The sequence below is a fragment of the Apis laboriosa genome, unplaced genomic scaffold (genome assembly GCF_014066325.1).
Source record: "Apis laboriosa isolate Shangri-la unplaced genomic scaffold, ASM1406632v1 scaffold17_cov146, whole genome shotgun sequence".
In the NCBI taxonomy this organism is placed as follows: domain Eukaryota; kingdom Metazoa; phylum Arthropoda; class Insecta; order Hymenoptera; family Apidae; genus Apis; species Apis laboriosa.
The window spans coordinates 1,928,669-1,956,353 of record NW_025222181.1 but is presented as its reverse complement, the minus strand read 5'-3'; the positions used below and the strand labels follow the sequence as shown (position 1 = coordinate 1,956,353).

At 35.5% G+C, this 27,685-nt stretch overlaps 2 long non-coding RNA genes across 4 annotated transcripts; both read right to left on the bottom strand.

Annotated features, from left to right (window-relative positions):
* Positions 1-15: 15 nt before the first annotated feature.
* Positions 16-9,712, bottom strand: LOC122711719. 2 transcript variants are annotated; one of them, XR_006346158.1, is made up of 4 exons: positions 9,254-9,712; positions 506-586; positions 374-424; positions 16-205 (listed from the first exon to the last, which is right to left on the bottom strand). It is a non-coding gene; the product is annotated as an uncharacterized LOC122711719 (long non-coding RNA). The 2 variants fall into 2 exon arrangements; XR_006346157.1 differs by lacking the exon at positions 9,254-9,712 and adding an exon at positions 745-863.
* Positions 9,713-9,822: 110 nt separating this feature from the next.
* Positions 9,823-15,409, bottom strand: LOC122711720. 2 transcript variants are annotated; one of them, XR_006346160.1, is made up of 9 exons: positions 15,176-15,409; positions 14,815-15,000; positions 14,364-14,475; positions 13,756-14,009; positions 13,590-13,650; positions 10,704-10,780; positions 10,503-10,624; positions 10,182-10,384; positions 9,823-9,960 (listed from the first exon to the last, which is right to left on the bottom strand). It is a non-coding gene; the product is annotated as an uncharacterized LOC122711720 (long non-coding RNA). The 2 variants fall into 2 exon arrangements; XR_006346159.1 differs by having other exon boundaries at positions 9,840-10,384.
* Positions 15,410-27,685: the final 12,276 nt, after the last annotated feature.

The window sequence follows — 27,685 nt, the reverse complement described above, 5'->3', positions numbered from 1 at the left end:
ATACTTGCAGCTACGAAATTTTCCTCGCCCAACGTAACTTGCCCAACACCAACTATGGACACATGGTGTAATCCAACCGAAACTAGAATGTACTAGGAGGAGAATACGCGGATCGGAGTCACGCGTGGGCGGCGAATGGCGCGTAACTGGTGGCGGAATCTGGTGGGCGAAGAAGGCGAGCAGTTTCTTCGAGAGAGAGAGCGTTCTGGAAAAAAATTCAAATTTTCTCATATATTTCTTACGCGGTGTATTCACACGAATACTATAATATAAATATTTTTTGGAAAATTTATTATGATCCTTACTTCGATATTTGATCTTAAATTAATCTTAATTCAATATAAATCTTAAATGACGATTACTTGTTAATTACCTCCAAAGGATATCCGAATAAATTTTTTCCCTTCCTCCTCGAAAAAGTTCCCTGAAAAAAAAAGTAGTAAAGTTAGTTCGATCATTTTCCATTCTCCTTCGCTTCATTCGCGATTCATTCAATTCGCCATACCTTTCGAGTTCGAAGGAGAGAGACATTGCATTCGTCGCAAGGAAGATTGCACGTTTGGCACGTTTTCCTCTCCAATCGATCCTGAAAACGAAGCATTATAAATTTTTCAAATTTACAATTCTGAATTCACGAGTGGATGAAAGGCTCTCTCGTGTGTATAAGCATTTATGTGGATTGTCGCGTGCAAAGCTTGTACGAGATGCTCGTACAAAGAGGAGTGAATGATATATATAGAGTACCGTGTAAGTGACGATAAAAGCAGTCGACGAGTCGGCATCAATCAACCCTTTCACACGCTCGAACCTCTCTCTCTCTATCTTTCTCTCTCTCTCTCTCTCTCTCTGGACATCCACTTCGCCTGAAAAATAAACCGATAGTGAAACTTTCTTTCTCCTTTTTTTTTTTTCTTTTTACAAAAATGCAATAATTTAAATTGAAAACATCACAATTTGTTGTTGCGCACAAAAGTGTTTTCTTATAATTACATCCACAATAAAAACGATTCTTCGAATTTCTTACCACTCGGAAAAAAGAGAGCACAAACTTCGAAACTGGAGAGGGGGGAGGAGGAGGAGGAGGAGGAAAACAAAAACAACAGGAAGACAGGGGAAAGTTTCTCGAAGGAAAGAGAAGAAGAATCCTCGTATCTCCATTCGTCCACCCACATTATCATCGAAGCCTAGATCAAACCCAGCTTCGGATGAATCGAGGAGCACAAAGAGGAACACAGGCTGGTGGACGAGACGTGATGGCTGAACCGACGAATAAACCAATAAACGGCGCAACCATCTGCTCGCCAGCCGGCACATCTCCATCTCTATCTCCTCTCTCTCTCTCTCTCCCTCTTCCTTCTCCCCTCGTTCGCCGAGCAACCATCCAAACCCACCGTCGTCTCCCTCTGTTCTCTCCCCTCGAGCCGCGGGCATCGTCGTCACAGGCGGCAGCACCATTTTATGCGATCCTGAAATGAAATCCACCGCTAGAGAGAGAGGGAGGGAGGGAGGGAGACTCTAGCAGGGGAACTCCCGCAGCTTTTATTCCACGACAATGAACACCACCATCCAGCTTCCACCCCTAGGGTTTCCACCTCTCCCTTCCCTCCCTCCGTTCCTTCATTCGCTCGAGGTTTTTGGAATTTTCCCTGATAGGGGAGGGGATGATGATGATGATGATATGGATCCTCCCGAGTTTCTCTTTTTCTCTCTCCTCTCTTTCAGAGGAGAGGGGGAGTTGCCAAGGTTGAGTTATGGGAATGAGGGGAGGGGAAGGGTAGATGGCAGCGCGGGACGATTATGGGATTGTTTCCCCTACCCTCCTCCCCCCCTGGATGCGTGGAATAGAGATGGGAAACGGGGTCGATGGAGAAGTTTTCTTTTTTTTCCTGAACTGTGCTTTTGAACTGGACGTTTGTAGATTCCTCCATTTTTTTTTTTTTTTTTTTTTTTTTTTAGAGAAGAGAAAAGGAAATGAAGGGATTTATCAATGGAAAAAATATTATTCTTTTTGTCATCCTGATCTTGAAATTTCTTGAAATCCTTGATCTTGAAATTTCGAAAGCTCTACTTTCGATTAAGTTAAATTGCATTTGCACTTTGTGTATTTTTATAATACACGTGAAATTAATTTTATCTTCAAATTAGTTTTTCTCAGGCTGTTGAAAATGTAAGAACAATTTTCCTATTCCAGGATTTTATTCAATAATTTTATTCAAAACTTGTTTCTCGTTGGCAAAAGTGCATAGATCGCAATAATCTTTATTTTGATTGATAAAAGTTTCGTTTAAAAACCGCAAGAACTTTCTTTCCAACTTAATATATATATATATATATATTGGAGGAAGCTCGAAGGCAAACATGAGAACTATCCTTGTATCAACAGGAGGAAATAAATTTCAATCTCTCTCTCTCTCTTTGGAGAATTTAAAATTAAAATAAAATCACCGGTATCGTTTAAAAGGTACACCAATCTTTCCACCAAACGGTTTGAAAAAAAGGGAAAAAGGGAAAAGAGCAAGCAATTAATTCCTGTTGCAATGATAAACGATGATTATATTTAAAAAAAAAATCTTGGGCTCTCTTTATTATTTTTAATTCGTACGCGATAAAAGAAAGATAAGAGAAACAAGTGACGAGGTTGGAAGAAAGGAAGGAAGGAAGGAAGGAAGAAAGGAAGAAAGAAATGCGCGCAGGAACCGGATCGCAGATCGTTGGCAAGGGACCAAGATTATACATTATTCATGATAATTAAAAGTAACGAGTCTGGACAGAATAATCCACGGTAGTCGGGAATACAAGGTGAAACATCTTGTACCTATTATAACAACATCTGTAGAAGAATAATCTTGTAGCAATAATAATTAAGAAGGAACGCGTTTCGATCGATTTTATCGATCGATTTTATCGATCGATCCTTTCTTCGAAAAATTGTTTTCGAATCGAGTGCGTCGGAAAATTCTTGACTTTTTTCAAAGAAAAAAAAAAAAAGAAATATCGGGATCAGAGGGGTGGAAAAATATAAAATGGTGGCGAAGAGTGAAATTTGGAGAGAAGAGGAGAGATTCGATCGAAGGTCGATCGACCGCCATTATTCCCTGCCTATTAACTGCAAAGGTCCATATATACCTGGTCCTGGAGGCAAAAGTCGAACAATAGTTTGCTATCCCTCCGCTATATTGCCGCAATAAAACTAACGCTCTACGTTCGTAAAACCGGACGCGAAATTCCGAGAAAATTTCGTGAGGGGCCCCCGTTAATAACTTTACAACTTTACGACAAACCGAATGTATATTATATTAGACGAAAGTTTACAAAAGTCTCTTCAAATGGGAGAATTATAAAGGAAATGTTGAAAGAAAAGTTTTCTGTTTCCGAAACGGAACTGTAAAATCATTAGAAGGAAATAAATTTGCAAGAAAATTTTGGAGAAAATTTTCTCACCGTTTTCGAGAAAAGCCTCTTTACGAAAAATCGAAAATATATTCCCATCTAGAGAAAAGTTTAGGAGAAAAATTGTAAAGGAAATTTTGAAAGAAAAGTTTTCGAAACGTCTACAAAATCATTAGAAGGAATAAATTGGATTTGGAATTTTAAAAAAATTATTAGAAAAAGACAAATTTTGAATTGAAATTTTAAAAACATTATTAAAGGAAAGCGAACTTGGAAGAATATCTTGAAAATCCTTTTAAAAATCCTTTTAAAAATAATTAAAGGAGAACAAATTTGGAATTGGAATTTTAAAAAAAAAAATCATCAAAGGAAAACAAATTTGGAAGAAAAATTTCTCTCCGTTTCCAAAACTTCTAAAAAACCATTAGAAGAAATAAATTGGATTTGGAATTTTAAAAAAATTATTAGAAAAAAACAAATTTTGAATCGAAATTTTAAAAACATTGTTAAAGGAAAGCGAACTTGGAAGAATATCTTGAAAATCCTTTTAAAAATTTTTTTAAATAATTATTAAAGAATAAATTTGGAAATAGAATTTTTAAAAAAATCATTAAAGGAAAACGAGCTTGAAAGAATATCTTGAAAATCTTTTTAAAAAAATAATTAAAGGAGAACAAATTTGGAATTGAAATTTTAAAAAAATCATTAGAAGGAAAATTTTGAATTTTGATTTTTTTTGAAATTTTAGAAAAATCATTAAAGAAAAAAAAATTTTGGAAGAAAATTTTGAAAATTCTTTTAAAAATCCTTTTAAAAATTCTTTTAAAAATCTTTTTAAAAATTCTTTTAAAAATAATTAAAGAAGAATAAATTTGGAATTGAAATTTTAAAAAAATTATTAAAGGAAAGCGAACTTGTAAGACTATCTTGAAAATCCTTTTAAAAATCCTTTTAAAAATAATTAAAGAAGAACAAATTTGGAATTGGAATTTTAAAAAAATCATTAAAGAAAAACAAACTTAAAAAAAAATCTTGAAAATCCTTTTAAAAATCCTTTTAAAAATCCTTTTAAAAATTTTTTTAAAAATAATTAAAGGAGAAGAAATTTGGAAGAAAAATTTCTCTCCGTTTCCCAAATTTCTACAAAATCATTAGAAGGAAATAAATTTGGAAGAAAATCTTGAAAATCCATAAGAAAATTTTTTTAAAAATAAATAAACGAGACAAACTTTTAAAAATAATTAAACGAGAACAAACTTGGAATTGAAATTTTAAAAAAAATTTGGAAGAAAAATTTCTCTCCGTTTCCGAAACTTCTAAAAAATCATTAAAACTCCAAATTTGTAATATTTCCATAAGAAGAACATTTCGAAGAACACACGAAAATTCGCAAGAAATTATTTTCCACTTATATTTTACCCATCTATCCCTCGAAACTTCAACTTTGATCGATCGACGAGAACGCGCGTATTTCTTCCCGAGATTCGATAACTTTTTTTCTCTCCTTTTTTATCGAAGATCTGTGTCGAACGCGCGCAGAAAAGGAGGAGGAGGACTAGAAGCAGGAGGAGAGGAGGAGAGGATTAAGAGAGTATACACAGTTTTGCGGGAGCGGGCGTATCGGTGGTGGGAATCGGCTTGTGCCCATGTGGCCGAGACTATAAAAGACTAACGAGACCTCGTTGCGAGGTCCCATGGTCGAATTGCGGCGGATGACGTCATCCCTCGCGGAAACGTGTTAATTCATCGCGGCGACGCTTTAATTTCTTCGCAGTGGCCAGGCCGTGGCGAAATTGCGCGGAAAACGGCGCGTTTCCTTCTCGAGAAAATGTTGCGTTTTCTCCTTCCCTCGAGAAAAACTCTCAATTATTACCATCGGGTTGGAAATTAAAAATAAAAAAATATTATCAAAGTAAAGACCATTGATGCACTTTTGCACAACGAGAAACAAGTTTTGTTATTCCGGTTAATGAATATATATTCTGGAATTCTGGAATTTGGAATAGGAAAATTGTTCGAATTTCCCTCTTGTTCATTATATTTTCTGAGAAATCAAAAAAACTAATTTGAAAATAAAATTAATATCACAGTGGGAAAAATAATTTAAATTAAAGAAGAACAAATTTGGAATTGGAATTTTAAAAAATCATTAAAGGAAAACAAATTTGGAAAATCTTGAAAATCCTTTTAAAAATCCTTTTAAAAATTCTTTTAAAATTTTTTTAGAAATAATTAAAGGAGAAGAAATTTGGAAGAAAAATTTCTTTCCGTTTCCGAAACTTTTATAAAATCATTATTAAATTTAAATTTAGTTTAAAGTCAATGCAATTTAACACCAACTTAATCAAAATTAAAATAACAAAAATCGTAAGAACTTTCTTTCCAATTTAATATTATTATTTCCCTCTCTTCGAATCTTAAATTTTTACCAAGCAACCGATTTCCTGATATCTTTCATTCATTATATATAATATTATAATAAATAAATTAAAAATAATCATTTGAATTTAATTCAAAATAAATTAATAATTCTAAATTTTAAATAAATCGCCTATATTGATTGAAACTTTGAAAGCTCTTTCATAACTAAGCTGTATAATTTAATTAAAAATATTAATTTTGTAAACTTATAATTTATAATTATTTTAACTATTTAANTGTAAATTCAAAAAATAGTTTATTTAAAATGTTAATATATATATATATATATAATGAAATATTTTGTACACTTGAAAAAATATTTGGTTACGTTTTTTGAACGTTTATATAAACAGAACGCGGATGTTGCAAAACGTGGAAAAATCTACAGAAATTTTCTTCATCCGTTTACCGCGTAAACATCCGCGTAAGAAATTTCTAAAATTGAAATCGAATATACATTTACTTAGTGAAAATACTATTCAAAAATTCTACAACCCTTCTTTCTATTAATTACATCTCGCTCTATTGTTTTCTCACTTCTTGTTTTACACACGAAACGAACCGTGACGAGTAAATTTTACTCGTTTAATAAAATATTGAAATAAAAATTTCGACCAGTAAAATCGTTCCAGTTTCCCGAATTGCCCAATTATATTACAATTAACATATTATTATTATTATTTGAATCAATTAAATAATTCAATTGATCCTAAATTTATATTTTTAAATTAATGACGAATTTTAAAACCATGACGAGTAAATTTTTACGAAATAAAAATTTGGAAAAATCGTTCCAGTTTCCTCGAATTGCCCAATTATATTACAATTAACATATTATTATTATTATTTGAATCAATTAAATAATTCAATTGATCCTAAATTTATATTTTTAAATTAATGACGAATTTTAAAACCATTTTCGACCAGTAAAAATCATTCCAGTTTCCCAAATCTCGAATTGTCCAATTATATTACAATTAACATATATCAATTAATATTATTATTATTATTATTATTATTATTATTATTATTATTATTATTATATATAACATTATTATTATTATTATTATTTGAATCAATTAAATAATTCAATTGATCCTAAATTTATATTTTTAAATTAATATATAAATTTAAATTAAATGTAATATTTTCTCATCGAGAAAATAGGAAAAAAAAAAAAAAAAAAAAACAGGGACGAAGAAAATGTTTTATGTATCGATCCCGCGGTTCTATATATCGCGTTGCAGTTATGTTAAAATATCGAAACGGTTATTGGGCTCGTATTTCAGACATGATTCGGCCGACCGAAAATTGGATCCGTGTTATTTCGATATCGTATCTGAATTTCGAAATCTTCTTTTCCCTTCCTTTCTTTTTTTTTACTCGTATTTATCAAACTTTGGAAATTGTACGCTGAGCGAAGGTGGGTTTATATATTTTTCTTGCGAAAAATACCTTTACCCTCGAGATGGCTTTTTTCTTCAAACGGCAGAAATATCATGGTTTGAATCAAATTTATTAATCGAATTTTAATTTTTCATTCTAGTAGTCATTCGAAGATTTTGATAGAGATGACTGTGAACGATAATTTTCGTGATAATTTAATATTTCGTAAAATAAAATGGAAAAATTTCGACAAGCTTTTCTAAATATTCTTCGAGGGATATTAAGAAATTAGAAATTGCATAACTGGACAACGCGTCAGAGGGTTTATTTTCCGATGAAAAATTTGATTCAAAGTAAAAAAAAATCGGAATATTTCGGAATATTTTAAAATTACGTCTGGTGACGTTTCATTCAAGAAGCGGCCATTCACTTGCCAATACCTTAACACTAAAGTCGAGCACCCCTTTCTTTCATTTTACTTTTATCTAACTTCATTTTTCCTTTTCTATCTTTAGAAATCTCACTCTCTTACCACAGAGAAATGGAATTAACGAAATCGAGAGACTTTATTTTTCCTGTCTTTAAATTTTCTTCCTAGCCTTTTTCTTTCGAGAAAAATCGAATCGAAGATCAGGAAAGCGCTAAGAATCGGAGAGAATTAACGGAGAGAGAAGGATCGCATCGGCGTCGAACGTGGCGGCGACGAGTTTAAGGATCGGTGGTCTAGACGTGGAATGTGGGCCGAGTCCGAGGTCCTTGATTGGAGTTCATAGCCGGTTTGCCCGCTATGAACTCCAATCTACCGAAAAATTGCCGCCTTCTTTAAATATCGTCGACTAAAATCACGTTGGTAAAAAGGTTGGAAAAATAAATCACCTTCCGTCCATGTTTTCCCTTTTTTTCGTTGTCGAAAGTAGGAGCAAGGATCGAATGAAAAAGAAAACAAGAAACCGTGTGAAATACACGCAAAATTTTATAAAATATCGTCGAGGTGCGAAAAAATACGATGAAGAAAGGATTCAACAAAGACGAGAGAATTCGATCGCAAAATCTAAAAAAAAAAAAAAAAAAAAAAAAAGGAAACGAGCAACAATAATGAAATGACGAATATCCAATGAAGGGGCAAATTGAGCCGGAGGAAACCGCAGAGGGAAAACGAAGAAGAAGAAGAAGAGATATCGCGAGGGATGGCCGATCGATCGGCGCAATGTACACAGTGTCGAGGAGAAATATCCATAACCTGAATGCGAAGACAAATAAAGCGAGAGACGGAAACTCGAGAGTTTCAAATTCTATTCCAATTTCAACATTTTTCGTCGATTGGGAAAGCGAAGCGTGCAGATCGATCCCGCCAGATTCCGTGATGCTGGCCGAAACTCACGAAATAAACCACCGTCGGCGCCACTGAGCACCATTCCAAAACAGAAATGTAACGACCGAACGCCCCCCCCCCCCCCTCCTCTCCCCCTCGTCCGATGACGAATCTCGAACGAGCCGGATTGCCAGTTTTCTTTTCTCTCTTTCTTTTTCGCCACGATTCGAATTGCATTGTACGACTTTGCCTTCTGAAACGTTAAAAATCAGCCTCTGAAAAGAAAATTTGTAATTACGTTAAATTCGTATTATGTACGAAATCGTGTACGTACATTGATTGACGAATACTTGAAATGGAAATATAATTTTGATTAATCTTATTATCGAGATAAGAAATTCGAAATGCGCGATAAATTCGATAATTTGATACGGAGGTGAGAAGTGAAGACAATCTAATATCGAAAGCTTGAAAACTTGGCTTGACTTTGCAATAAAAATACATAGCTATGGATTCCTCGCGAGTCTGCGCTCTCAGGGGTCGAAAACACATGCATTAACATCGACGTTACCCTTCCCGATATTAATCCTCACATTTCTCTAATCATCATTAATACAACGTATTCGTCTAAACACTGATCAATCGTACGTGAGAATACAATGATACACACGATAAAAATTCGAACGTCACACTGTCGTTTCACCATTGAAAAACGTAAAAGAGAAATTTCTAAAATCAATTTACCATCAAAAACTCATCCACTTCCTCGTCCATCCGAAGGGATCCATTTTAACGTTCTCAGCATCGGTGTATAGGAAGGACACCTTCTTCCCTTCCCCCCTCAAACATCGTATCACATCGTCCCCTTTTCTTCTCTTCCCCCCCTTATTCTTTTTTACACACTTACAATTCGAAAGAAGAACGAAGGAAGAATGCAAGAAGAGTCTATTTCAAGTACAAGTCACTTCGATTATTATTCTTGGTCACTAATATCACGAACGACATTCTGAATCTCGACACGAAGTAGGCACGGCGCATTTTCCGACGATAAAACGGGTCACGCACAAGCGCCATGGGTCGTGGATCCCGCGAGTTTGCGTGGCGGACAACCGGATCGACGTTGGGCGTCACCATTGCGGGGTTGAAACGAAGAGGGGAATCGAAGAGGGGTTGCCTCGACGTTGGGAGGGGAAAAATCCGACGTGCGAGAGAGCGACGGCAACGGCGATGTCCGATCCGCTCCACGGAGGCCTGCAGACTGGACCGGCCTCGCGCCTCTTCTCGAACCCAGGAACAGTCATTAACATAAATTGTCTTCTGTGACAGTTATTTCCACCGCTCTCCGGTAGGGTCTCTACCGAAATATAATATTAGGCCGCGTAACTTCTGCCCTCTGGAGGGAACCGTGTGGATGATACGATGATTTTTCATACCCACGTTGAAAAATGAAACTGGAAAAGAAATTGGAAGAATAGTTAGAATTGAAAATAGTATCGTTGTTTTCGTTTACCTTGGAATATCGTAGGAATCGTACAAATTTATTATTTGTATTAATTGTACATATCGTATTATAAAACTGGAAGTTTTGATGTTTCAATGTTTTCTTTGTTATTATGATACATAAGTATTTTGTACTCACGTGGTATATATATAGTATAAAAGATATTCTTACAGTGGTCTTTTTGCGTATCGTGTAAGCGATAAGATTTTTTTCTTCTCTTTCGGCAAAAAAGGTCGATGCATCAACCAGTTTCTAGAACCTCTTATCGATTATTTTAGTCGGAGAGTAGGGCGATTGGTAGTAGATTCGTGCCTGTTACGATACTTTTTAACGAGGCTGCAGATTTGTAAGAAGAAATATCGTTCTCGTAGATTCTGAAAAAATGAAATTTTATTTTAAATTTATCGATCGATCGTACCGCTTAGATTGCAGTATCTCGATCCTATTTATATTCCGCATTCCTCGTACCAGTAACTCGTTCGTTATACTGACCATGACCTTGGTCGTTTGTATTCGGATAGACAGCCTTCGGAGAATGCATAGTCACGAATAGTATTCCAGTCATTGATCGTGGTTACAAGATATTAAACCAACAATTCATGAAAACTTGTATCCTGAAATCATTTTTTCCAATTTTTCTTGAATGGGAAATACATTTTTTCATAAACATTCTTTCTTTCTTGTGATACTTACGATATACACTTTTTGATGCACAGTCCACTGGAGTTAATTTTCCACCATCTCGATATCAATATTATTACAATAGAAATCTGCAATAAAAAAATTATTCTTTTATTATTAAGAAGAATAAAAATATTTTAACTATTGTGATTATGCTTGTGGAAGGATTACTTTACCAACAATATGTAATACAGGGATTGGATGTATCGAACTACAAATTAATAAATGGTAATAATGACAAGTTAATAAAATATGAAATAAATTGAAATAAGATTATTAGAATATTTAAATAATATATAAATTTGAAATACATAACCTGTTACACTGATCAAGAACAGATGAGTAGTGACATCTTACGGAATTTTCTATCGTATATATTTTAACATACCGACCTCGATCAGTGTTCCTTACGCCATCTAGTATGCTATGATCCAACTTTTTTAAACTCTCCCCCGCGCGATTCTCATTTTTATATCATCGCTATTATTTTATCGACGCAACACTACACTTTATAACAAATTATAACAAAAACTATTATAATCAATTTGAAAAAAGTAAAAAATTTAATCGAAAAATAATATAAATTTTTTTAATATCACTGTATAAGAAATTATAAAAATTTAAACGAAAAAAAACGCGATTCTTATTTCAACGTAACACTAATAAAAAAATCGCGATTCCTATCATGATTGTTGATCTGATGATGATGGGCCGGCATGCAAATTCGGCCAGACGATAAAATATTTACTACAATATTACTAAAACGAGCACTGTGACAAAAATAGTAACAATGACCTCCCATTCTTTGGACTTCAGAAAAAAATCCAAAGGATGGGAAGCCATTCGTTGCGGCCCCTCTTCGCGACAATTTGTCGAGGCCTCTTCGGTCTTCCTCCTTCGGGCGCGATGCCCGCTGAAACTTAAAAACTAGGCTCGAGATTCGCTAACCATACGAAAAAAAAAAAAAAAGGAAAAAAAAGAACTAAATCACGAAAAGCAGAGCGCGCATGAACGATCAACGATCACGGTGGTGATCGTTTCTCGTACGCGCGCAGAATCTCGAGCTCAACGTTCGTTTCGTGGCAAACACGCGACCGCGACCGCGACAATTCGAAGAATGGATAGGCGGAGCAAGAGACGAGGTGAATTCTCCACTCGTGTCGCAGCCTCGCCGTCCACTCTTCAAATTAAATTTTCCTGAAACAGATTGCCACGCGAAAACGCGCCTACCCGACCAGAGACTGTGACAACCTGCCCGGCCCTACCTACTTATAATTAACATTCGCACCAGAAAGTATGCTACCTGTCCTACCTAGCTCTATATTTAAAAAAAATTGGCAAAACGGGCACACCAACACACTCTCTCCACGATTCTCACGCATAACGCCCGGGCGCGATAGGCCTACACTAGGGAAAGCGTCCCGGGACGTCTCCGACACCCGAGCTTGGTACACTACTCTCATACACTAACTTTACGTACCATTTTTCTGAAATCGACTGACGATGGCCAGCGGCCATTGCGTGATTCGCGATAAAAATGCGTGAATCTAAATTTTTAATTATCGTGAATAATTGCGAACGAATGTATATGTATTATAAATTTACAATTATTGATAATATTGTTACTATTTATTATTACATCTGTAATATTTCTCGTATGTGAAATGATAATCGAAACGACGCATTTCCACGGCCTAATCACACACACACACACACGTGGAAAATACGTCGTGCACGATACACTAACGCATCGTCAGTCGCGTAAAAAATGTTCATTAGTTTATAAATCATCATGCCCACTGCTTTTCTCCCACTCAAGTAGCACCTGGGCACGTGAGTGAGGTCCTGACAATGGGCATGGAAAGGGTTAAACCTGAAAATCCTAAGCTAAAATGCAAGTATTAGTATTTTTTATTTAACGGGCTACTTTTTAATTTTTGTATGTATATTCTTGTTAAATTTTAAATTATTAATTTAATAAATGTTGTTAAAACTTTAATATATGGAATGGAATTTATTTATTTAAAGAAGGATTAAAATTTGTTGAAATGTAATATAAATAATTAATAGAAATATCCTCAGGCGATTACTTCATCAGAGTACGTTTCTAAAGACACAAAAATACCGTTCAAAGTACTCTGATTCTGCAATCCACCTGTCGCGAAATCTCTTCTTGTGCATAAAATTTACTTCATACGTTTGTACGCAAAAAAAAATTGAACTTTACTATCTATGTATGTTAAGTTATAATGAAGTTATAATAGAAATCAGTTATAATAGAATCAGTTATAACAGAAATCAAAAAGTTGAATGATTAAAATATTACTGAGAAGTAAAAAAGAAAAAAAATGGAATTAAAATTAAAAATGATTTATCATATTTAAAGATAATAAATATATTTTTATAATTTCTTTGTAAATTGCAACAAAATCGAAAAATATTTGACTTCTCCACTATTGAATTGAAGTTATCATATATATTATTATATATTATATAATAAATATTATTTATTACTTATTATTCACACATAATATTCATACACATTCAAAGTGTATAAATTATACAATTTAAATTTTAATCAATTATATTTTCAGTTGCAATCATCATTCAAATTGATTATAATATTATGGTATTATTATTAGAATTGAAAATAAATAAATTATTAATAAATTATTATTTTAAAAATAAAACGCGATGCACAAGAAGACCCTATCCTAAACTATAATAAATAAAACACAGAGAAAATAAATGTTACTATTCACAGATATTATAAAATATCTGCGGTCACAGTGCTCGTGCAAAAATCTACGTATACAACCAATCACCCGTGTCGATTCAGACCTTTCGTCCTACGACATGATTGAGTGACCAGAGGAACCAAAATGCATCACGACTCACTTTTTCGATGCGAAGAACTGCTATTGAAATCCAGAAGAATGTTGTCATCAGATAGGAGTATCTATAAAAAAGGAAGAAACATAATTTAAAATATAATTCTGATTATTTGAAAAAATTGAAATAATGAAATATGAAATTATTAAATTTGAAATATATAAAAAAATACCTCTTCGCGTGATGGATGATCACCTTATTCTCTTGATGCACTGATTCTACTCCATACCGAAAACGAGTATTAAAAAAAAAAATAAATAAAATAAAAAACTATTGATACAACCGTTTAAATTATAATTGACGAACAAACACAGATTCTACTTTCGCGTTTAATTTTTAATCAGAGCTATTGTGTTGTAAAAAATATTAAAAATACTATTATTACGAAAAAAAACACTGACTTTATCGACCAAATTGCACAATGATCTGAAAACAAAATTGGGAAATTAGGAAGAATAGGAAATATAGAAAAGAAAACAAAATTTATTTTTACATTTTCTTTCTTCTTTTTCATTTAGCATTTATTTAAAAAGATATTGTTATTTTTAAAAGATCTATGTTTTAAATCCATTGTTATCTATTGTTAAAATTAATGATATCTATATTATGTAACGTATTAGAAATATTTTAAAATTTTTACAAGTAATAGAAAATTTACAAAAAATATGGAAAATTATAGTTTATTTTATTAAATCTTTTACTATTTTGAGATATCTATCAATTATTCAATCAATTATTCAATAATTTAAATAAAAAATACAAAAATAAGTACAAACTTACATATGTTTTTCTTCAATAAAGAAATTTAATTTTATCTGCTTTCCATAAAATGTGAAATATCATCATGGCATCCATATTGAAAATTTTTCCCGCCTAAAGTAATTTCAGCAATCTGCATAAAAGAAATCAAATCTTTAAAGTATGTACGATAATGTATAAAATACAAAAGAAATTAAAATGTACAATTATATGTAATTGTACTAAAAAAAAAAACAATAACTATTTTAAAATTCTACTTTAAAAACTCGTATAATACGAACTAATAGAATAGAATTCTAACAGTCAAAGAAACGAATGAAAAATAAAGAATAAATTCTTCTTGAAAGAATTATCAATAATATTCAATAAATTATTGAATAAATTTGTATTAATGAAGTAATGGTATAAAAAATAAAAGAATAAATTTTAATAAATGTAAAATATTATATATTATAATAAATAAATTACGCACCTGAAGCGAAGCGTCCAATCGTCACGACTTTCGAGAACAGAATGTAGATATATCGAAACATAAACTAAGGAAAGGAGAGGGGGATACAATTCGACAGGTCGAACATGTCGAGCGTGGCACAACACAAATCATCAATTCTTGGAAAAACTGAATGATAAGAAATGTTTTCAATCTTCTAACCTTGGGCTAGAAATGAAAACAAATTCAGAAATAACATTCGAGTTGAACGTATGAATAAATGTATTTACGAAACAAATATATGAGAATACGTATGAAATATGTATGTGTGAATTCCGAACGAATAAAAAGACAAAAAAAATTTATAATAACTATATTTTTATTAAAATAAATAAATTCTTACCTCATTCGATTAATTCTTTGGATTATCTCTTAATTATCATGTGCACATGCGAAAATTATTATGCTTTCGAAATCATCGAAACTTCGATCGAACGATAAAGTTTAGAAAGACGATAAAAGTCTAAATACTGTTCAATTTTGATACAATAATGATTAAACAAACACGTACTGATTAAATAAAACTTAATAATCTACAATTAAGCTTAACACAATAGTTTATTAATGAAAATTTTACATAATTATACACTTTAACCGGTAAAACGCAACCTGACACTATGATTTTCGACTGTAGACTAACGCCATGCGCATTATGATGCGCAATGATTCGTTTCGCGGTTAGATCTTAACTGATTTCTGATTGGCTACATTTATTTCAAATCCGCGCGAAAATTGAAGTGCTACATGATATTATTTCATGTTCTAATTATATGCGAACAAAAAAATAAAATTTTATTTCTTTTTCATAATCTATATTGAAATTTTGTTCACCTTTGAAGAGAGTAATTAACTAATAATAGAAAAGATGTAGGATTATAAACTAATCTATCGAGTTAAAATAAAACAATAATCAAGCAGAAATTCCATCTTAGAAAGACGTAATATGAGTTATTCTAATCATCAAACAAATGAATAAAAAAAATTTTAATTGTAATAAATTAATTAACGTATATTCGTTTCGATATGAATAAAAAGATAATTGAAATTTATTTTAAATATATCTATTTTTATAAAAAGAAATAAAATGTTATGCAAAAAAATTATCGATAATAAATCGTAGTATTTTTTTTATATTATTTCAGTAATCAAACAATAATCTGAAAATATTGTTGAGATCGATATTTCAGGAATTGTGATAGAAAATACCACAAGATGGCACTAGCTACAGATTCTCGTAAAGTTTATTACCGATAGTTTTACTTTAAAGTAGTTCCTCCGTTTTCTCATAGTTGCTTGATTCAAAAATATATATTTGTTTTTTGTGATTAAAAATTACAATGGTCTCTCTTATCATTTATAATTAAAATAAAGTAAAAAAATAATTATCTTTTGTATATTCGCATATGATGTATTGAAGGTACGTACGTTTTTATAAATCTTTTTATAAATATTAACATCAATGTTAAAATATCGAGTAAATATACTTACATTTTATTCTGCTCTACTGGAATTATTTCATATAATCATAAGGGATTTTAAATATTTGAGAAATATTAAATTAAATCGAAGAAAATTAATTTTTGGGCACGTATAAATTTTTATCAAATAAATTCTAATATTTCTACGCCAATGTGGTACTTCCAGATGGTCGTAGGTCATGCGTAGCGGACTCCACCCTTTCAGTGGTAGGCTTAACCAGAAAGACCCACCTCTCGTCAACATCAACCCCCACTTATTCTTGACATAATTTGATTCATGATGGCTGTAATAACGATCAAAGCACCATCTTGAAATTCGCCTCAAAAATCGTTGAGAATCTCTATCGCTCGATATAATAGATCGCAAAGAAATCTATTATCAACAATGGAATATCTACATACAACAGGTTACGCTCCTTTCTTCATAGATGGCAGAATTTTTCGTTTTATCAAATTTATACGTTTACAATGTATTTTTAATTCTTCATAAAATGAAAATTATTCAAAGAATTTCTTCAGAATATTTAAAAAAATGAATGACTTGTATAATATTTTCGTAAAAAGCATTTAAAAATCTTTCTTAATATTTTCTCAATTTCTTTCTGTCATTAAATTCTGTCATAAATATTAAAACATTTCTTCACAAAATTTTCAATGATATTAATAGTTTACAACTATTAACACTATTATATGTGCGTAATGCGAAGTTAATCCGCTTACAATTACTATTTTCGGAATATCAATCCCATCGCGCAAAACAGAGAAGGTTTTATCATCTTCCACGTGTCAACCATATTTTTAACATTTCATGCGGCGTGTTTCTTTCTCGTCCGAGCGTGTTACGCAATCTCATAACAACGCTCGTCGGCCTAAACGCGCGAGCACGTGTCACATCACGTTTTCAGTCTTTCTGACACCGAGCAGTTTCGCCGGGTGAAGTCTTACCTTCGCGATCCCATGGGGCCAGTATTCTAGAACATGTAACTGACACTGGTCAGAGAAGAGGCATGCCTTCTTCCTCATTGAAACTGACGCTGACTGAATCCGCATCCGACGCCCTTTCCTCTGAATTCCACGGGAACAAACTTAGAATCGCCCTTACCGCGATTTAACAACACTCTAACCTCAATTTTTTTTTTTTTTTTCCAAACGAATCGAATACTCGTGTAGACTTGTGTAGACAATGAATAATAATAAAATTAAAGTTAATTAAAGTTAGAATCGAATTTAATTTGGAGAAAATATCATAGATAACTATAATCCATACCTACTATATCCACCATCCATATATACCAAATCGAATCGAAAATTCACTGTTTCCAGATTTTTAATTTTTCCAAATTCAGATAAGTTGTAAATTCATAACAGTGTTTTCAGTCAACTTAGGTATTGTACGATATATATTTGGATACTATATATAATAAGCAACAAAATGAAACTTGGTCCCAATTTAATAGGACCAAGGTCTCCCTAATCGAGCACGGCGATTTTAAAAAAGGGAGACATAGTTTCGCAACACAGGGAGAATGGTGCCAACCGATGCTGTTCTTCCCGAAACGAAGAAGACCGCGGCTAGATATAAGAGATGAAAATCGATTAATCCGGAGACAAGATTTCACCCACGAGTTCCTCGACGAGTCGAGGTGCCAAGAATTCGTCTCCTGCTGGAACAGGAGCGAGAAGAGAAGAAACGCGTCGCGTGATGGCGTGACAGGGCTCATCGTCGCCCGACGTACGCGACATCTATACGCGAACCAGACCAATGACAATGGCAGTCGGCATTGACACCTCGATAACTCGTGAATCGATATGTAAGGGCCTCTCTTAGAAAAATGACGATAGAATGGACGCAGTTGTTGGACGGCGCCTTTTCTTCCTCCTCTTTCGCGCCGCGTTCCGAAGCTGCTGCCAAATCTCAACCCGTCACCAGGCCAAGTGATTGATATCTACTTCGTCTCGCGCGCTGCCCTTCCCTTTATTCCAAACCGTGAGGGAGACGCTATTTTTCCTCCCTTTCTTTTGTCTCAAAAATTAAATTAAAGATGGCCCATTGTGAGATTTTTCTTTTGTTTCCAAAAGATGAAATTTTTTTCCTTCATTAAAACCGCCTCTCGAGTCTTCGGTTGAGGTTAAGGTTCCTCCTTTTTCGAAATCTTCGATTAAAGGCAACTCTAAACGTTCGAATTACCATAAAATTTCCCTTTTTTAAAAAGAATCTTTAGGCTTTAGGTTCCTCCTTTTTCGAAATCTCCCCTGTGTCGATTAAAGGCAACTCTAAATATTCGTGAAATTTTCCTTTTTCAAAAGAATCTTTAGGCTTTAGGTTCCTCCTTTTTCGAAATCTTCTCTGTGTCAATTAAAGGCAACTTTAAATATTCAAATTACCGTGAAATTTTCTTTTTTTTAAAAGAATCGATTAAGAATAATTCTAAACTTTCTTGAATTTTTCCTTCATTTCAAAACGAAATCTTCCTTAGGTCGATTAAAAATAACTAAATAAAGTTAAAAATAAATATTCGAATTACCGTTAAATTTTTCCTTTTTTAAAGAAAACTTAAAAATAAATATTCGAATTACCATTAAATTTTTCCTTTTTTCAATAGAATCGATTAAGAATACCCTCGCACTCTTGAATCGTGAAATTTTCTTTCCGATCCCGATCAAAGTCGATTCAAAAACATTCCAAATTATTCCAAAACGAATTTTCCTATTTTTCTTTAAAAGAAACCGAACGGATTCTCGAAGCCAATTGGTGAAATTTCGCGTGAAAAAGATTAGTCCCGAGAGAAGGTTCACCTCTCGCCCCCCTCCCCCCCGAACATATCGAGAATTCGAAATACACCGCTCCTCGTGACGTCATCGTCACGAGAGGAACCCTCGGTGCACAGGATCGACGTGGACGTATTAGACGATGGAGTACGAGTTCCCGTCAAAGTGACGAGCGCTCTCTCTCTCTCTCTCTCTCTCTCCTCTCTCCCTCTCTCTCTCTCTCCCTCCTCTCCTCACCCCCGAGAACGCGAGGCCAACAACCCAACAGCCGAACGCCACCATCTACAACCACCACCACCACCACCTACGACCACCACCATCACCACCCTGCTGCGGAGAGGGCCCTCCAGGTTCTCCGGAACCGCGGCTCTCCCTTTCACTGCTCTCCTCTTCCTCTCCACTCCCTCGCTCGCTTCCTCCTCGGTCGCTCCACGGCCGACTAGTAGTCGAGGAATTCGAGTTGCTATAAATCTCCCTTGACGGGCGCGATGCCAGAACGCGGAGAGACGTGGGTTGCCAGCAGGGCCACGAGCAGGAGGGGGAGGAGGGGGAGGAGGAACGGGTGCCGATAGGATGGGAAGGGAAGGGAAACGCGCGAGCTTCAGGAATTGTAATAGTTTTGCTCGCTAGGAGTTAACGCTTAAGGGAGGGAGGGAGAGAGGAGGGGGGAGAGGAAGGTCTCTCTCTCTCTCTCTCTCTCTTCGCGAATGAAAAGAAGGAAGGGTTTTTCGAAGGAAGGAAAAACCCCCCTTTTTCCCTCCTCTGAGCTTTTGTTCATTGAATTTTGACTTGCCTCTGTTCCGGGAGAAAGTTGAGGATGTTACGAATTTGGTCTATTTGGTTGGGCTTCGAGGTAGGGCTAATATTTAGAAAGTGTTGAAACTGATTTTTGTCTATTGACTGTTTTGTTTTTTTTCATCGTTTATTATTATTCATCTAACTTATTCTGTTTTTTTTTTTATTTTTTTCTATTTTTTTTTTATTTTATCTTGTATTTTCTTCTATTATTTTTATTATTTCTTCGTCTCGAACTTACGAAATTACGTTTATAAGTTAAACTATTTTAATTATGGAACGTGATTAGCATGATTATTCTCACCGTTTCATTCGGAAAAGAAATAGATAAAATGGATATTTATCGAATTTTATTCATCGAGAAGGAAAAATTTTCACTTTTCGATCGATAAGGAAGGGAAGAATTAAAATGGTTCGAGATCGAACGGGAAGCTATATAAAAAAATAATAAAAGAAATTGTTAAAGACATTTTCGAGTTGTTAGAATTCATTTATTATTAGGATTCTATGCTTCAGCGAGGAGAGGGGAGAAATTTAATAGTTACTTGGATAATTTATTTATCGTTCGCAAATAATTTGCAATAAATTTTGAAAAATTCAAAAGGGTTTTTAATCGCTTCGTTCGAAATTTTTGACGACTCTGCCTATTTTAATGCATCGTGGTGGTGAATTGAAGGCGAAGTTAAAATTTTGCTTAAATTTAGAATACGATAATAGGGATCGATGGGGCGAGACGAAGAGCGATTACAGAGTGAAATAGAGGAAAGTTTTTTTTTTTAGGTGGCTGCACGTAACCGGATTCGTCCAACTTTAAAGTTGGATCGAAGGAGGAAGGGCTTGTTTTCTTTGGCAATTTGATCCGATTCCTTGATAAGCCGGCTTTAATTCACCGATGTTACGTCGATAAAACTACTCCACCCCTGGCGTTCCACCCCTGCTCGTTCACGAGGGAAGAAGAGCAACAACATCTCTCACCGCTCTTTCTGACAACTTATTTTTAATATATTCTTTTCGAGTTGTAAATTAACTCGATACGTGCAAATACGAATTTCGAACGCGACCCTTTGTTCCTTTGCTTGGGCAATAAATTATGAAAAGAAATTTTGGAGAGAAAAGAAGATTTCGTGATTTATGAGTTTCGAACCCTTTCGCCCGATATTTGCGACAAGGTCGGGCGAGCTGCGCCGAAAACTCGATCATCAAGCGCAACAGCGCGACAAAAGGAAGGGTTTTGCATTTTCGCCACGGATTCGCAAGCCTTTCCTCAAGGTCGAAGTACTAAGAAGATCGATTCGACCCGCTTTCTCGACAAACGTTCCTCTAAAATCACGTTTGAACCTTAACATATCGCTACGTTTTACTATTCTTTTATTTTCTTCTATTTTTTTATTTTATTTTCTATTTTCTTCTTGCTTTCTATTATTCTATTGTTATCGTCTCGAAATTACGTTTATAAGTTAAACTATTTTAATTACGGGTCGTGATTAGCATGATTGTTCTCATTCGCAAAAGAAATAAAATAGATATTATCGAAATATGTTCATCGGGAAGGAAAAATTTTCACTTCTCGATCGATAAGGAAGGGAAGAATTAAAATGGTTCGAGGCGTAGATCGAACGGGAAGCCGTTCGTATAAAAAAACGCGGGCATAAATCAATTAAATTATAAATTGGTGTACAGAAGTTGAGCAAAACGACCACCTGTTGAGGACAGAACCGGCGGAACAAGGTAGGAGGGCCGTGAGAAGAGGGGGTTGGAGGGCGGCTATCTCGTAAATTCAACCTCTCCCGACCTCCCCCCGTGCGATCCACGTGTAGATTCTCCGTTTATTCCTCCCCCCTCCTTCGTCATGATCCCTCCCCCCGAAAGTTATTTACCGTGTTGTTGCCTTTGGAAGGAAAGCTAATTGCAAATCGACTCCCCACTTTCGATTCGATGAAAACTTTTCGAGCAATAACTTAACCGCTTGCCTTGCGATTCAACTTCCAGTACGACGCGTCATAAACAATATCGGCCGAGCCATTCAGATAGAATTTTTGTCGATGAATTGTCTTTCCATACGTTTCCATTTTATCACATAAGATGATCAATAAAATAATTATATAAGTGATTGAATAGTATAGTTGCAGATTTTTAATTAGCTTCTTTTTTCAAAATCCACAGCTCTATGACCAATCTTTCACTGTCATCGATCACGCTTAATATTCTTCAAGAAAATATATCCGCAATTACGTCTCTCAAGCGATAACATTGTATTCCGCTTGTTCGGAAAGTAATTTCGTTTTTTCGCACGGTGTGTCGCTAGTATTATTTGTCCAGCCAACAAAATGAAGCCAACTTATATTCCAACGCTATTTCATTATTACAAAAAGTTTTAAGGTTAAGGGGGTTAAGAATTTTATCGTTCGAGACGATCGAAATTTTCTCGCAGAGGAGAAGAAAAGGAAAAAGAAAAAAAAAAGGGTTGCAATTTTCGTTCAAGCTTTGATTCGCCGGATAACCGTATAATTGGGAATTCGAGGAAAGTAGTAGTGGGACATCGAGAGCCGCTGCCAGGGATGATTAATTCTCGGGGAGGAGAGCGGCCGGAAGACCCTTTGGAACTCGGTCGCCCTCTCCCCCTCCCCTGCACACCCTCTTACCACTTGCCAGACTTTCTCGTTTCGTTTGCTCCCCGACCGTGTCATTCGTTATTACATCGTAGAAACTCGCGGATATTTGGAATTCCGAGTGACGTCTAAAGGCCACCCTCCCCCTTTACGTTGTTTCAACCGAGACTTCTCTCCCTCTCTTTCTCTCTCTTTCGGTTTCTTCCTCGACGATGAAGAAGAATATTATATTCCAAGTTTTAAGCAATGATAAAAATAGATGGACAGAGGGTTTCTTCTCCCCATTTCTTTCTCTCTCTCTCTTTCTTTCGGTTTCTTCCTCGACGATGAAGAAGAATATTATATTCCAAGTTTTAAGCAATGATAAAAATAGATAGACAGAGAGTTTCTTTCAGAGTTTCTTCAGAAGAATATTACACTTTATATTTCAAGTTTAACGATAAAAATAGATGGATAGAGAGTTTCTTCTCTCTCTCTCTTTTGATTTCTTCCTCGACAATGAAGAAGAATATTATATTCCAAGTTTCAAACAATGATAAAAATGGATGGACAGAAGAGAATACTACTTTCCATTCCAAGTTTAATGAAACGCTGGATAGAGAGTTTCTTCTCCCTTTCTTCCTCTCTCTTTTTCGGTTTCTTCCTCGACGACGAAGAAGAATATTATATTCCAAGTTTTAAACAATGATAAAAATAGATAGACAGAGAGTTTCTTCCAGGAGAATATTACACTTTACATTTCAAGTTTAACGATAAAAATAGATGGATAGAGAGTTTCTTCTCTCTCTCTCTCTCTCTCTTTTGATTTCTTCCTCGAAGAATATTATATTCCAAGTTTTAAATAATGATAAAAATAGATAGACAGATGGTTTCTTCCAATGAATAGAGAGTTTCTTCTCCCTACCTCTCTCTTTCTTTCTCTCTCTCTTTCTTCCTCGAATGAAGAAGAATATTATATTCCAAGTTTCAAGCAATGATAAAAATAGATGGACAGAAGAGAATATTACACTTTGCATTCCAATATTTAACGATAGAAATGGTGAATAGAGAGTTTCTTCTTCCTTTCTTTATTTCTCTTTCTTTTGGTTTCTTCCACGACGATGAAGAAGAATATTATATTCCAAGTTTTAAACAATGATAAAAATAGATAGACAGAGGGTTTCTTCCAGTGGATAGAGAGTTTCTTCTCCCTCTCTTCTTCCTCAACAATAAAGAAGAATATTATATTCCAAGTTTTAAACAATGATAAAAATACATGAATAGAGGGTTTTTTCCAGTAAATAGAGAATTTCTTCTTCCTCTCTCTTTCTCTTTCAGTTTCTTCCTCGACAATAAAGAAGCATATTATATTTCAAACAATGAATAAAAATAGATAGACAAACGGTTTCTTCCAGTGAATAGAGAGTTTCTTCTCCCTCCCTCTCTCTTTTTCATCCTCGAATGAAGAAGAATATTATATTCCAAGTTTCAAGCAATGATAAAAATAGATGGACAGAAGAGAATATTACACTTTGCATTCCAATATTTAACGATAGAAATGGTGAATAGAGAATTTCTTCTTCCTTTCTTTCTCTCTCTCTTTTGGTTTCTTCCACGAAGAAGAAGAATTTTTCCACAATGAAGAAGAATATTATATTCCAAGTTTTAAACAATGATAAAAATACATGGATAGATGGTTTTTTCCAGTGAATAGAGAATTTCTTCTTCCTCTCTCTTTCTCTTTCGGTTTCTTCCTCGACAATAAAGAAGCATATTATATTTCAAACAATGAATAAAAATAGATAGACAGAAGAGAATATTACCATTCCAAGTTTAATGAAGAATATTATATTCCAAACAATGATAAAAATAGATGGACAGAGGAGAATATTACTTTCCATTCCAAGTTTAATGATAAAAATGGTGGATAGAGAGTTTCTTCTTCCTCTTTCTCTCTCTCTTCTTCGGTTTCAATAAAGAAAAATATTATATTCCAAACAATGATAAAAATAGATGGACAGAGGAGAATATTTCCATTCCAAGTTTAATGATAAAAATGGTGGACAGAGAGTTTCTTCTTCCTCCCTCTCTCTCTCTCTTTCTTTCGGTTTCTTCCTTGACAATGAAGAAAAATATTATATTCCAAATTTTAAGCAATGATAAAAATACATGGATAGAGGGTTTTTTCCAGTGGATAGAGAATTTCTTCTTCCTCTCTCTCTCTCTCTCTCTCTCTCTCTCTTTATCTTCTCTCTTTTCTTCCTCGACAATGAAGAAGAATATTATATTCCAAGCAATGATAAAAATAGATGGACAGAGAAGAATATTTCCATTCCAAGTTTAACGATAAAAATGGTGGATAGAGAGTTTCTTCTTCCTCCCTCTCTCTCTCTCTTTCTTCCTCGACAATGAAGAAGAATATTATATTCCAAGCAATGATAAAAAAATAGATGGACAAAGAATATTACGCTTTGCATTCCAAGTTTAACGATAGAAACGGTGTATAGACGGTTTCTTCTCTCTCTCTTTTTCTCTCTTTCGGAGTGGAGGGAGGGGGGAGGAGTGCTCGCGATATCGCATAAGCTACTTTGCATAAGGCTATCGTCTCTCCTTTGTTGCGAGCCTCGCCTCCCACGTACGAGTGGCGAGGCTGTCACTCAGGGGGGGCCCTCCCCCCCTCCCCGCCGGCCTTCAGTCACATCTGAAGCCGCGGATCAGGAGGGGTTTCCTCTCTATCCATCTCCCCGTCTCTCGGGCCTCTCCTCCTCCTCCCTCCCCCCCTTTCTCGATTTCAAACCCTTTCTACCGGGGGAAGGAGGGAGAGGGAAGGAGGGAAGTACACCCTGTCTTCGCTACCTTGCCCGCATTCCTGCATACAATTACACGGGGCTGCGCTTATGCATTTCGTGCGTGTAAACGTAAACGTTTCCCCTCCAACCGTTTTGCTCCACGGTTTCTTTCCACGTAATGGAGGAAATTTTTCACGTTTTATTTCTCTCGAAAATTTTTCAGAATTTTTCGGTTATTTAGTCAGTGAAGAATCCAGAATGTTGAAAAAGTTTTGCCGAATCGGCGATATTATAATGGAATTAATTCGAATTCGAATCGATAATGCAAGAATAAGAATTTTTATATAGACTCGAAGAACGGAAAATAATCTCGCGTCTCTCGAATTGGGTAACTCGGTCAGTTACCAAGCGCGGGCAATTTACATACAAATTGAAGCCGTCATCGATCTCGAACAACTGCAAATATGGTGGTGATCGGGAAACGTGCTCGGCAAATCGAATCAGCCGCCGTTACCTGTCCTCATTACCCTTCTCTCTCTTATCAATTCAGAAAATTCCACCCCTCTTTTCCTCTCGGCTAGAAAGGAAAACCTAGAAGAAACCAAAATCCTAAACCTTCTCCTCCTGGAAGACAAGGAGGTGGACCACCTCTCTTCGACTCAACCCTTGGTCTCACCTTACCGACACAACCTCCTCCTCCTCCTCCTCCTTTCGAAAGAAGAAGAAGAAGAAGAAGAAAAAGAGAGAAAGACTCGATTCTCGATCGGGAACGTAGAAACCGGGTGTTCCCCCGTAGCGCGCCAATACTCTCGAACAATCGTTGAAAGAGAGAGAGAGAGAGAGAGAGAGAGAATGAAAAAGATAAACAGAGAGAGAGAGAAAGAGAGAGGAGTGGAACGGACTCGGCGGAATGGGACGAACGAGGCCTTGCATTAATAAAACATTAAGGTTTTTGCGGACGATGTATCGATGTAGTGTTTATATTATCTTCTTTGATGTCGACATGTGAATTGGACAGATTTGTTATTCAGACTCCGTATATAAAAGTGGTGAAGTCTTGCTCCGCTCCGTTTGTGGACAGGGGAGGACGCGGTTCCCCCGCAACAACAAACGTTGGACGTCGTTCGACAGTCGGACTCCCCCTCCCCCTCCCTGTCTCTCCCGCGTCGCCTGTCGCTCAAACCGATCGACCGGACTCGATCGGCTCGCGGAGGGGAGGGGGAGGGGGAGGGGAGGGCCGCCTTTCTGACTCGCCGCGGAAAAACTCACGCCGTCGATCCGGCTAACTTTTCCAAACGCGGGCCACCGCTTTCGCTCCCTTCGAGAACGGGACACAGTTTTTTCCTCCTCTTCTTCCTCTTCTTCTTCTTCTTCTTCGAGAAAGAGAGGGATCGGTTGCTTCGTTCTACCCTTTGCTTTTTACCCTTCTTATTGGAAATTCCCAATAATCGGTTGAATCGTCATCCCCTCTCGATTACTGTTCATTAATTAAGGAGTTAGTATCGACGAGACTGAGATATATATATATATATATATAAATTTTCTGGAGGAAGAGCATACCATTGTTATTCAGCATACCATTGTAATTTATTGTTGTGAAACGTGACAATGTTGAAGTATTCGATATTTTTCGACAACATTACGAAGGAAAAAAAAAAAATATTTTTCCGAAGTGGAGGAAGGATAATAATTCGACGAGGAGGGGGCGCCATGTTTCACCCTTCGTCCCGTTCGATCGTTGTTACGATCCCTCTGACAACGAAAGTCACGATCTCCCCGGCCGGCGAGGATCGAGGAGCACCGACGAGTAACACCGAGCGCACCGATCGAAACTCGCCTGGTCATCCTCGGTAGCGCGGTGAAATCGTAAAAGAAACGGAGGAAGAGGGAGGGAGGGAGAGAGAGAGAGAGAGAGAGAGAGAGAGATCGCGTTGCATCACGGATCGTGACTTGCGTCCAGTCCTCCTGTCTCCTGTTGCCCCCTCGTTACCTTCGACTCCTGTCCGTTTCGGTAGTTTTCGAACGGTGTGAGGCCGCTTTATCAACCCGCGACCTCCCGCTCCTGTCACGCGATCGTATCTCGAGCGGATTCGAACCGCACGTCTTTGAGACGACGATATCCAGTCGTGCAAAATATATATATATATGTATATATATATATATATATATATATATATATATATATATGTATATATTCTTCGTATCGATCGAGAGAAAATCGATTTTTTTTTTTTTCAAAATTTCAATTCGAGAATAGGTTTCGAAGAAATAATGGATCGTATAATAATTTTTATTCGTAGATTAGGGAGACGATCAACACGTAACGAACGTTGTTGTTACGAGGGAAGAAAAATCGGCACGAGCAGACGTGCGCGCGAGAGGAAGGCAGGCGATAACCTTCCAAGTCCGGGCATCGCTCGATCTTTCGACTCGA